Source organism: Triturus cristatus, chromosome 4_1 (assembly GCF_964204655.1).
Source record: "Triturus cristatus chromosome 4_1, aTriCri1.1, whole genome shotgun sequence".
NCBI lineage: Eukaryota > Metazoa > Chordata > Amphibia > Caudata > Salamandridae > Triturus > Triturus cristatus.
In genome coordinates this window covers 56821434-56833910 of record NC_140585.1, presented here as the reverse complement: position 1 = coordinate 56833910, position 12477 = coordinate 56821434, and the positions used below count along the sequence as shown (strand labels likewise).

General features: G+C 47.1%; 1 protein-coding gene across 2 annotated transcripts in view; it reads left to right on the top strand.

Moving 5' to 3' along the window:
• Nucleotides 1-12477, top strand: part of LOC146839487 (endogenous murine leukemia virus Env polyprotein from Emv-2 locus-like) — an 81146-nt gene that overhangs the window by 17518 nt on the left and 51151 nt on the right. Inside the window, exon 1 of one of the 2 annotated variants that reach the window (XM_085651517.1) lies at nucleotides 1068-1244. The exons of the other annotated variant lie outside the window; for it this stretch is intronic. The gene's annotated coding sequence lies outside the window, so the exon portion shown is untranslated. Of the gene's footprint in view, nucleotides 1-1067; nucleotides 1245-12477 lie in introns of those variants that run through there. 2 annotated transcript variants of the gene reach the window in all.

Below are 12477 nucleotides of genomic sequence, written 5' to 3'. Positions count from 1 at the left end.
TCTCACGTCCAGCGTGTCTCCTGATTCGAGACAGAAATCACAGCCGTCTGCTTAAATCCTTATGAATTACACCATTTGTGCTGCATGTGTAATACAGAAATAGACAAACAGATTTAGCTCCATCAGTCGATATCACAGAAACAGCTTTACACCAGGGAATGCATGGCGAAAATTAATGGTGAAACCATAGGTGACACAGCTATTGCTTATAAATGGTTTTAGGAGTGTTTTAGATATTTTAACTAGTTGCAGCAGTTAACAGTAGTGTTTTGCCTCTGACTTCACAAGGGCACTAGGTTAGTGCCCTTCCAGTTCTGGTGCTTTGCAGCACTTAACCTTTTAGTTTCTTGTTGTTCAGATGGGTGTATTTTCTGATATTTATATGCTTTCCTCTTCGTTTAATTATGCTGGCCAGAAAGTGTCACTCATAGTCATTGAAATGTCACTCATAGCAATCTGAAACCTTGGCAGCTATGAAAAGGAATAACCCCGAAACACAGGAAGATTAGAAAAATCTGTTCTTTTAATTTTCGCTTTGACATATGATGTATGCCACACTGTATTTGGTCTGGTGTATTAAATTGCATGGCATTTTTCTCTATTTTCTTTGCTATGTAAAATGATGTGCATCTGAAAAACGGGTAAATAAAGCGTTAAAAAAAATTACATGAAAAATGTATAAACTGTCCAGATTAATTGCACCAACACATATTCTCCTATATTTAATGAAATAAACTGTCACTTCCAGTTGACAACTTTCTGTATTTACAGAAAGTTGTCAACTGGAAGTGACAGTTTATATTTCATTCAGTGTTTTGAAGATGCTCATGTGAAGTGAAACTGTAAATACTTTCTGAGACATCTAAAAACCCAGGCATTACCTGCCACAAAATGCTTGTGTATATTCACTCCTGGAGACTGGATTTGATGGTTCTTTAAGTGGCCAGCAGAGGGCGCGCCTCGCCTGCTGAGATGATTCCACTGAGCAGATTGTATGAAAGGGTTTCCTGTTCCAGGTCAGCGGTGGCAGAGACAGTAGAAGCTGAAGATGTTGACATCATTTCCGGCCTCTCCCTCTGTGTCTAGCCTGCTGCAGAGGAGGAAGGACGCCCCGTCTGTATGTGCAGTTATCTTCATCCCGACATAGACCCTCCTCCTCCCCCAGAGTCCAAATCTGCACCTGCCCCACCCCAGCCATAGGAGGAGGAGAGAGCCTGGAAATGTCTGCACGGGTTTCTGCTCAGGTAGGAGATTGTCAGCACCTTGTGCTGTGTTTGTAGAAATGGTCCTGAAAGAAATCTCCTTCAGGAGCCGGGCTCTTCTATCCAGGGAGCTCTGGGGGGGCTTTCCTTCCGGCCCTGGGGGTGTGTGTGGTCATCATTTGTTTTAAAGAGAGGATCTGTGCACTGCACTGCATCTTAATGCACTGTGAGAAATCTGTGCACACTGCACTGCATTTCACTGCACTATGAGAAATCAGTGCACGCTGCACTGCATCTCACTGCTCTGTGAGGAATCTGTGCACTGCATCTTACTGCACTATGAGGAATCTCTGCACGCTGCACTGCATCTTAATGCACTGTGACAGATCTGTGCACACTGCACTTTATAGCACTATAAGGAATCTGTGTCACTACAATGCATCTTACTGTACTGAGGAGTTTGTGCCACTGCCCAGCATCGTACTGCACTGTGAAAAATGTGTTCACATTGCACTGCATCTTAGCGCTCTATGAGAAATCTGTGCACATTCTTTGCTCAGCTCTCGCTGTTAGTTTGTCACTTGTACCCCTGTGTCAGAAGCATGTCCACCAGGCAGTTGAACGTCAAGACTCCCTGCTGCCCTATGCCCCATTGCCCCTGTTTTCCAATCTCAGTCTAGTTAAAACCTCAGTCATTGCAATAGTTTTCAGTGGCATAGGTTGGCTTATAGCATTATCTGCTGCAGAGGTTGTGTGTCCGCTGCAGGGATTGTGGGTGTGTGCACTGACCTTGGGTCTGCCAGGTAGGAGGCCTTTCAAGCAGTGGAACGAACATATCTCTGTTTTTGATGTACCTCTGCAGGTTGGATGTGTGTACATGTGAACAGGGTAGAGTTGTCTTTGCAGGCTGTGTGTGTATGAGGCACCTCTACATTGTGTCTTTTTGAAGTGTGTCTGGCTTAGCAGATGTTGGCGGGACTGTCAGTCACTCTGCTTGGCCTCTCCTCTCTGTACAGGAATCTTTAGGATCACTTTCTGTAAGAGGGTCTGCTCTGTGCAGAATAGTCAGGTGCTACTCGGCACACAGCAGACGTCTGAGCAAAGTCACATGTGAAGTTCTAGTTCTTCCCCATAGTTTGGAAGAATTAGCCAGGTTTGAGTGAGACTTCAGCACGACTTCAAATATGTGACTGCCCACAAGCACCCAGGGCTACTTGTATGACAATGCTACAAGGGGTTGCCGCACTCTCTCATCAACGGTGTGTTGGTGAGGATTGTGCTATGATATGAAGCCTACATGAAGGATTCCAAGAGACCCTTGAAGTCATTCTGCTCTAGTTGTCACTTCAGCAGGAAGGGGAGAACAAGATGAGGGAGCAGAAAAAGCAAGAAGAGGCCAGAGAAGAGAAATAAGAGGGATACAGAGAGAAAACACACGAAGGGTGGAGAAAAGTAATTAATAGATATTGGCCAAAATGTGAAAGAAAGAGATTTCTACAGGAGGGATCGAGAGTTCTAAAAGATGGCCAGGAAAAGAAATGTAATTAACATTATTTATAAATTGCCAAAAGTTTAAATATATTTTAGAAGCTAAAAATGTGATTTAAGTGTGACGTGAATGTGAGTCTTCAAGTGTTATAGGTGTAATCTGCTGTTTAGTGGTACCAATACTTCAACCAATACTTCAACCAACTTTATATCTTTAGATCTGGGACTTAATCCCAATCACCAAAAGGTGTAAATGAACCAAAAGGAGGGATCAATGTATTTTCGGGTTACCAATCTCAGCTCAAGTGAGATAGTTAAGAGGTCCCAGGTTCTGACCGTCCTCCTTTATAAATGTGTTTATGCACATACTGCACAGATCTGTGTTACCTTTGTATCAAACATACCAATCCTAATAAATTCTGTTGGAGGTGGCCCTTTCTAGGATGCTTTCCCTCAACTTTTTTTTTGCTTTTGTACCTCCTGGTTTTCCTCTGATCTATGTAATAGCCTACGGACATTGATCGCATTTTACACTGCCATTCAGTGCCAAAGTGATGTGCTTGTCATATACATACTGGTGGTTAGTGTATACATGATTGGCTAAATTGAGTTTGCTGTTAGTCCATTGTCTAGAGGTAAGACATAGACCTAGGGCATGTAACTCAACACCTTCTGCGTGGGCCTGCAGAACTGGTTGTGCCACCCACGGAGCTAGTTCTTTAAATGTGCCACAGATTTGCCATGACGGGGCCTGTGTGTGTAGGTAACTGTTACTAGGATTGGCATTTAAGAAGACGCTTGCCAAGGTTCTGCATGTATTTTGCTATAACTGAGTACTGCCTGGGGACAGGGTGAAGTGTCGGGAAGAGGTAGGGCATGTGCGTGAGTCCGCTACATACACTGGTAGTGAATGGCACCGAGTAGTGTGTTTGATACAGTAGGGCCTGCTTCTCATAGTGGATTGGTCTGAGTGATCTGTGGAAAGGCTATTGTGCTGGATAGTATAGTGTTTGATATCGATGAGTTAGTAATGGCGAACCTGCTCCGGTGGTGTGAGTGAATTCGACATTATGATGGTGAAAATACCACTTTGGGAAAGTGGGAATGTCTGTACTCATGGCACTGTATGCCTATCCACCTGTCTCTAATTCACAGCTGGCTGCTGGGGGGATGGCTACATTTGTGCATTTCTGATAAGACAGCCATTAACTAAGGGCTCAAGGTATACTGTAGACCTCTCACTCTGAGGGGCCTTCCTGTGTTGGTTAAGAGGGGGTGGAATTGGCACCTGCAGTCCAAGTGGCAGGGTTGTAGCCCCACTAAAGATACTGATCAAGCCTCCCAGGGTAGGATGTCAGACATGACAACATTTAGAGAGGGCCCGTGCATTTCAAAGGTGGCCTTTTGAGCTGATCTCATCTTCATAGGTCATTGTGGGTATAACCACTGGTGCTCTGCCTTTAGGAGTTAGAGATGCTTTGGGGATTGGAAACATACTACGCTGGTTCGATGCTGGGACATCAACAAGAAGAACTATTGGGGCAGGGGGGGCTGCAACTGGATTATCTGCAGACTTGTGGTGGCCTGGGGCTTGTTGTGCTCTAGGAAGGGGACTATCACTTGGGGGATTTTGCCTGGATGTTGCTGGCCTGCAGCTAATAGGCAATTGTTGTGGCCCAGTTCCCCAAGCACTCTCCAAGGGCTGGTTGACTGGCCTCCTGTCCACAAGTTCCCAGGACAGAAAAGATCTTCCTGTTTTCACATGAGTGTAAGGACTGCGCAGGGTGAGGCGTAAACATGTGGAAGTGATCGTCAGTTGGGACAAGGACCCTCCCAACGTGTCATCAGACTGTGCTGAAGAGTGAGCTGGTAAAGTTCAGTGGCACCCCTGGGGTGGCTATAGTGTGACAAGTTTGACGAGTGCAGGGGACGTTTAATGAGTCCGAGAGGCTCGAGCTTACAGCCGGAAACCTCTGCTAGTTAGTATTCCTTAGGGTATGGTTTCTGAGCAGTGTTGAGAGAAGTTTGCAGAGTCTGCGATAGCCAAGCTGGCAGCATAGACTGTGTCCGACCTCCAGATTGGGAGGACAACAGTGCCTGACATCGCGGCCTCAGTCTGAGGTCACCGGCTCCCTCTCCCTGGCCCCACGCCACAAGGTACTACGTTGTTAAGGATAGCGTGACTGAAAGGTCTCGTCGTGCCTTGTGTGCACCCACGACTTGCTCCCTGGAGAAACTGTAGCTCCTACCTCTGCCAGAGGCGAAATCATTCTCCAAATTGGGAGCGCGCCAGCTTCTGGTGTTGAAGTCTTTTTTTCTGCGGGGAGGATAGTGATCCTGCACTCGTGAAGGTGCCACTGGGCGCCTGAGGACCTAATCTGGATGGACGAAAACGCATAACTGTTTCCTTCTGCCTTAGGTGGTCCCTTAATCTAATCAAAGTGTCGACAGCAGGGGCAATCTGTATCGTTGGCTGGTGTAGTTTGAGTGGCTAAGGGGATAAGTCACAAGGTGTAGAGAGAACCTGTGATTTCTTGACCATTACAAGTATACGGAGTCCACGATAATGAGAATGTTGTTGTTTATGCAAATGTGTTAGCGGAAAGTGGAATACCTCTGAACAGCCTGGATATATGTTTCTGTTGCTTTTAATGTGGAAGGGATTGCTTGTATTGTGTGTATGTTGCTTACAAGGCCGAAGGGATAATGGTGCAAGAGAACACCCAGGACAATTATATATGTGTTAATGCCGTTCTGCTGCTAATGGAAGAGTTTGAAAATTCCATATAACTGTAAAGTGTATACGCAATGTGTATGTCGTTTTGATTTCAATGTGTGTGCAATACAAAGACCAGTGATCTATACATACCTTGTGGAGTCTTTTTGTAGCGTCCACAGGGTGTCGCGAGGTTGAGGGTTGTGCCAACACTTTACACTTTGACCCTGAGGATAAGCCTGACTGCTCTGTGCCAAGCTATCCAAGGGTGAACGTAGGTTATCAGACAAGTGTATCATACTCATCCAATCTAGGACAGTGGATTCTGTCTGGCTTCGATGCATCCCAGCCAGAAACCGCTGGGTCTAACAAATTCCTAATAATAAATACATTGAAAAAATGTTTAACCTGCGCCAATGTTGCACCCAAGACCACCTCAATCTGTCCCAACTCTAGACATGTTTTTGAAGAGCCATGTCTTCAGCTTCTTGCTTAGCTCAAGAAGTGAGAAGGAGGCTCTGATGTGTTGAGGAAAGACGTTCCACACTTTAGGAGTGATGTATGGGAAGAGTTGGCCTCTGGATCTGTTTCTGTGTATGCACGAGATGTGTCTGAGTATGAGTCTGGGTGAACGGAGGGGCATATGGGTTTGATGGAAGGAGATGCAGTTGTTAATGTATGCAGGGATTTGTTGGGTAGTGTCTTGAATGTGTGGGTGAGGAGTTTGAACTGTGGGCGCTTATGTATCTGGAGCCAGGGAGCTGTTATGTGTTCTGAGTGGGAGGTTGAGCATACGTCTGGCTGCTGCGTTTTGGGTGGTTTGCAGCCTTCTGGTGAGTTGTTTGATGATTCCTGCACAGAGAGAGTTCCTGTAGTCCAATCTACTGTTGATGAGTGTGTGGATGACGGTCTTATGGTGATTCTCAGGAGCCATTTGAAAATGTTCTTTAGGGTGTGGAAGCAGTGACGGCATTGACCTGGGCGAACCTGTCCACCTTTTTGTTGATGATGATCCCTAGGTTGCTGGTGCGCGAGATGGAGGTGGGAGTAGGCCGTAGGTTGGATGGTGGAGTCCCATGGACAGGTGTTGTTTCCAAAGATCAACACTTCTATCTTGTCAGTGTTGAGTTTAAGACACTTAAACGTCATCCTAGTGGCTACTTCCATCATGCCAGGCAGTGAACTTGTTCCTTTTGTTGTGAATTTTGTCAGAGAGGGACAGTATCAGTTGTGTGTCGTCAGTCTAGGAGAGGATATTGATGTAGTGGTTATGGATGGCATTGGCCGGTGGGGTTATGTAAGTGATGAATAGTGTCCTTCTGAGGAGTGAACCTTGAGGTGCTTTGCAGATGAGATTTCCAGTTTCCAAGGAGTATGTCAGGTTGACTGTCGGAGTTCTTTTTATCTGGAAGGAGCAGATCAATTGCGTGCAGGTTCTTGAATCTCGATCTTGTGAAGGCGCCTGATGAGGATGAGATATGGTTCCATGTGACACACTGCCAAGAGGTTCAATAGGATGACGGCCTTACCCTCTCCTCTCTCTAGGATCATGTGAATGGCGTAGGTAGGTTCAATGAGCTCTGTTTCCATACTCTGGTTGGGCCTGCATCCAGACTGGGTGGCCTTGAGGAGCTGGTGGTTCACGAAGTAGTTGGTCAGACACTTCTTGATGGTTTTCTCTAGGACTTTGGCTATGTATGACAGGAGGGTGATTAGTCAGTAGTTGGAGAGTAAGGTGAGGTCCTCAGAGAGGTTCCTCAGCAGGGCTGTGACAGCTGCCTGCTTCCAGGTTTCTGGGAAGAGAACCGCATTGATGGAGTCTTTCAGGATGGGAGTGAGGACTTCACTGATGTCTTCCACTAGGTTGTTGCTGTGCTTGGAGGGGCGTATGAAGAGGGCAGAAGCCCAGTCCTTCTCCGAGATGTTCTTCCAGCAGCGGCCGCCTGTCCAGAGGTGGTGGATCTCCTGTGATCCAGGATGGGGAGCTTAAAGCTCAAAAGGGTGTTGTCAGTTCAGGTGATAGGCGTTTGTAGACTCTGATGCTGTTTAGTGTGGAGAAGATACGGTCAAGGAAGTGTTCGGCGGTATGGGTGGGTGGGTCTGGTGACGTGCAGAGTAAGGTTGAGGTTCCTAAGGCTTTTAAGAAGGGTTTTTGAATTTTAGTCATTACTGTCGTCTAGATGAAAGTTCAGGCCTCAAAGGAGGATGAAAGTGCTGGAGTTGATGGTGATCTCAGAACTAGATTAATTCCAATTTCCAGTCTTTCTGTTACACAGAACTATATCTCTATATTATCAACACACGCATTTTCCCCTTTTTCTTCTGTATTTTACTTTGGGACTGCTGACTTTTGATAATTCACATTGTTTTTAACCTAGAAAAACATAAGTCGGCTAGTTCACTTTAATTCTTCCAAACAGTTTGAGGACGCTGAATGCTTCGATCTCTGACCCAGTGAGAACCTCATTTAGTTTGTGAACATCTGAGGTAAAAAAAGAAAATTGGGGTTTTCCCCACACGCGGTTCGGTCCGTGTGAAGGTCACCTTCTTCAGATAGCAGCCGTTGTATCCTCTCTGGTTAATTACTTGATGTCTTGAATACTACGTGGAATACACATCCAGTCTCCTGTTATCCCATACTCTTTACCAAGAGACTAAAAAATGGCCAATGTGTTCCCCAGTCACACTGAGGATGGATAGTTCCCCTTCTAGCAATGCTATGATGTGACTGGCTGTGATGGCAGAAGATTATTCATCTGGATACCACTGTGTTCACTTGCACCCCTAAGGGGAATACTGCTTGCTGAGGGTGGGGAGGGCAGGTATGTGTTTTTCTCTCTGGCTGTTTGCTGTTGCATGGAACCTTATCTCGCTCTTATGTATAACGCCCAGGATAAATTTTTAATCACTCGTTTTAGGCTCAACCTTTTACACCACCTACTGGCTGATCCACCAGGTTTCACTTCAACCGTTGAGCAGAAGGGTTCCTTCGGCTGCGACAACAGGTCTCCGCAGGATACCCTTCATTTTGTACTATTATGCCCATTTTATGTTTTACCTAGGCGTAGCTTTTTAGTAAGAATTTTAAAACAGGCAAAGTTTAAACATGCCAAGGTTGCCTTACAATTCTTGCAAAGGGCTAATGATCCTCATACACTGTTTTGCATTATGAATTTTATTAAGGTTGCTTTAAGGTTAAGGAACTCAAGAGGGCGGTGTTGAATGAATTTTTTATTTTTATTTAATTTATTTTTGGGGCCAATTGTCTTCAACCACGTGTTATGAACCGTATTTTACTGATTTTAACTGTATATGGACTTTTATGGTATTTTTTAAGTACCGAATAAAGGATTATTGAATTGAATTGACATGCTGGTTGTCCTGTGTCCGTGATGTGCCTGACAAACCGACCATTTCTATTGCTTTGGCTCCCCTACCTGATACTGGAAGTAGGTGGGAAGGTAGGGGTGGATCTTGAAATCGCTTTCATTGTAGGAGCAGTTTTCCTCTGAGCTCAGTGAAATCCAGCTTCCCTTTTTTCAGACATTTTGAGCTCTGTGACTTTATCAGTCAAACGCCAATTAAGAAGAAGGTGACCTAGAGCAGCTCTGACTCACCTGATCTTTGAACTGCTCAGCCAGGAAAGGAGCAACATCTGACTGTAAGAAAGCTCTGGAACATCTGCACGAGGCACCTCCTGCCTGGAGGTGGCTTCAAACCGGTGAGCCACCACAAACCACAGGCTCCTTCCAGGCCAGCTGGCCTCCGAGCAACAACAAGCATCATCCAGGGCAATGGTGCTGTAGAAACACATTTTCTGTCGGTGGTTCTGTGACCACAGGTGTCATGGCACCTACCGTTGTGGAAATCGAGGACCCTAACGCCGCAGCCCGAACCCTGCACAGATGGATCACCAACAGCGCCAACACCTTAGACCCCCTCAAGAAAAACATCACCCACGCCAAGAAAGTTAGATGGATTACCACCGAACATCGAGAGTCCAGAAACACCTGCCCCCGCCTCGAAAAGGACTGGAGGAGCACCAAATCCACAGAAACCCACAACAACTTCAGAGCCGCCCCCAAAGTCCACCACCAACTCATCAGAAAAACGAGGAAAAAAGCGCTCAAAGATAGAATCTCCACTCACGCACACAACAGCAAAGAACTCTTCAACATCATCAAGGAGTTCGCCCAACCTACCAGCGAGTCCACCAACATCCACCCTCACAAGACCTCTGCGACAAAGTCAGTACCTTTTTCCACCATAAAATCAAGAGCATCCAAAACAACTTCGATGAAGACAACCAACACACTGAACCCTCACCAACCACCCCCGACACCATGAAGCCAACGATCGACAACTGGACAGCCCTCACCACTGAAGATACACTGAAGACAATGAACTCAATCCACCCCGGGGCCCCCACGGACCCCTGCCCCCACCACATTTTCAACAGAGCCGCCGACACCAACGCACCCATGCTCTGCCACACCATCAACCGCTCCCTGGCAACCATATTGTTCCCCGATGACTGGAAACACGCAGAGATCAACGCCCTCCTCAAGAAACCCTCTGCGGATCCCAACGGCCTCAAAAACTACAGACCCATCTCCCTGCTCCCCTTCCCAGCAAAAATCATTGAGAAAGCCATCAAAAGCCAACTCGCCACATTCATCGAAGAGCACAACATCCTCGACTCCTCTCAATCCGGCTTCAGAAAAAAACCACAGCATGGAAACCGCCCTCCTCGCCGCAAAAGACGACATCCGCATCCTACTGGACAAAGGAGAAACAGCAGCCCTCATCCTCCTCGATCTCTCAGCGGCGTTCGACACAATCTCTCACCACACCCTAATACACGACGCTGGGATTCAAGACAAGGCCCTCGGCTGGATCTGCTCCTTCCTCTACGGCAGAACGCAGTGGATCAGACTCCCCCCTTTCCTCTTGGACCCTACACCAACCACCGGCAGAGTACCCCAGGGGTCATCCCTCAGCCCTACGCTCTTCAACATCTACATGGCTCTGCTCCACCGCTTCGCCATCGTCCGAACCTACGGACTCAACATTGTGTCATACGCAGACGACACCCAACTCATCCTCTCCCTATCCAACGAACCCAACACCGCCAGACACAATTTCCGAGAAGGCATGGAAGCCGTCGCCAAATGGATGAAGAACAGCTGCCTTCATCTAAACACCAACAAAACAGAAGTACTCATCATGGGCCCAAACCCCGATGCCTGGAGCGACACCTGGTGGCCCCACGCCCTCGGATGTCTGCCCACCCCCACGGACCACGCACGCAACCTGGGAATCATCCTGGACTCCAAACTCTAAATGGACCGCCAGATCAATGCCGTCTCATCCTCCTGCTTCCACACCCTCGGCCTCCTACACAAGACCTTCAAATGGATCCCCCTCAAACACAGAAAGACCGTCACTCATGCCCTGGTCACCAGCAGACTCGACTACGGCAACGCACTCTGCGCCGTAATAAACAAAAACCTCAAACGCAAGCTACAGAACATCCATAATGCCTCTGCAAGACTGGTCCTCATCCTACCAAGACACTGCCACATCTCCCAGCACCTGCGCACACTCCACTGGCTCCCCATCGAAGCTAGAGTCACCTTCAAGATGTTCACCCACGCTCACAAGGCCCTCTATGACACCGGACCAGCATACCTGGACATCCAACTCAAATTCCACGCACCCCAAGTGACCTTATAAACAGCCCAGCTCTCCTACGCCATGGTCCCCCGCACCAGAAAGACTAGATTAGGCGGCCGCTCCTTCTCCTTCCTTGCGGCCAGAGCCTGGAATGCCCTCCCTCTCCACCTCAGACAGACAACATCTCTTCCCATCTTCACAAGAAACCTCAAAACCTGGCTCTACGACAGACCCCCCTCCTTGATGGACTGGAACCTGCGAAACCCCCCTCCCCCAGTGCCTTGAGACCCTCACGGGTGAGTAGTAGCGCTTAACGAACGCGTGATTGATTGATTGATGGCACTCGGGAACCAAGAGCATACTGATAGATCTGAAACAGACAGACAAAGTACAAGCCATCAGGACTGCATGGTTGCAGAATAAAACATTGTCACAGCTCTCCTGAAACAATTGGGATTTTACAGTGGGAAGGAATGAATTGAGGGGCCCAAAGATAGCTCAATTTGGATGTGCTGCCTAAGCTCACCGAAGGTCTCCTGCTCACATCTAGCCCTCTGGAAGGAAAGTATATGACGCAGGACCCGGGTGCTGGATTGCAGAAGCGACGTAGGAGTGTGGGGCACCAACATGTCAGCCAATGAGGTTGGGATGCCTTTGCACTCTGTAAAAGACCCGATGAGTAAGACAGAGAATTTTAAAGTGTACAGTTTTTTGCCTGTAAGCCATTGAGGAAGCATGATATTTCGGCATCGCTAACTAGCATTATTGGTATATTGTGACTACACTGTAGTCTTACCAACGTAGTTTCCAGCAAGCCGAGGTAGAAAATAAAGGCTCTTACCCCCTTCACTTGTTTAGGGCTGTGGTGCAATGGCAATATCATATCATGATCCACGGTTGTAAAATGCAAGAAGAGCACTAAACTAACTTTGGTGGGTCCTTTTGTCTCTTGAATTTTTTCGTGGGCAAGGAGGGAATTTTTTGAATGTTTATAACTTGAAAAACACAGTAGCAAGGACTCGGGCTCAATGAGTTGTCCAGTTTCTATTTGGCACCAATTTCCTATTGACTAGTTTTGTTTAAAAACCTAGGAAGAGCCACTGAGTCCTAAAGACTTCTGAGAACATCCAAGTGCTATCCCCTGTAGGAGAGTAGGGTCTGCTATCCTATGGTCACCCCAAATTTTTGCTTTTGCTTCACTGGTTTTATGACTTAGTGTGGCTGTAGGCCTGCTAATCAGACCCACAGCCCTGCTGCTCTCTCCCTAAATTAATGCCAATGCACACTAGGTGCATTACCAATTGGAACTGGTTCACCTTATTGGACCCTGTAACAGTGTACCCCAGGTACCCAGGGCATAGGTGTATCCAAGGCCTACCAGGGTCTGCAGCATGT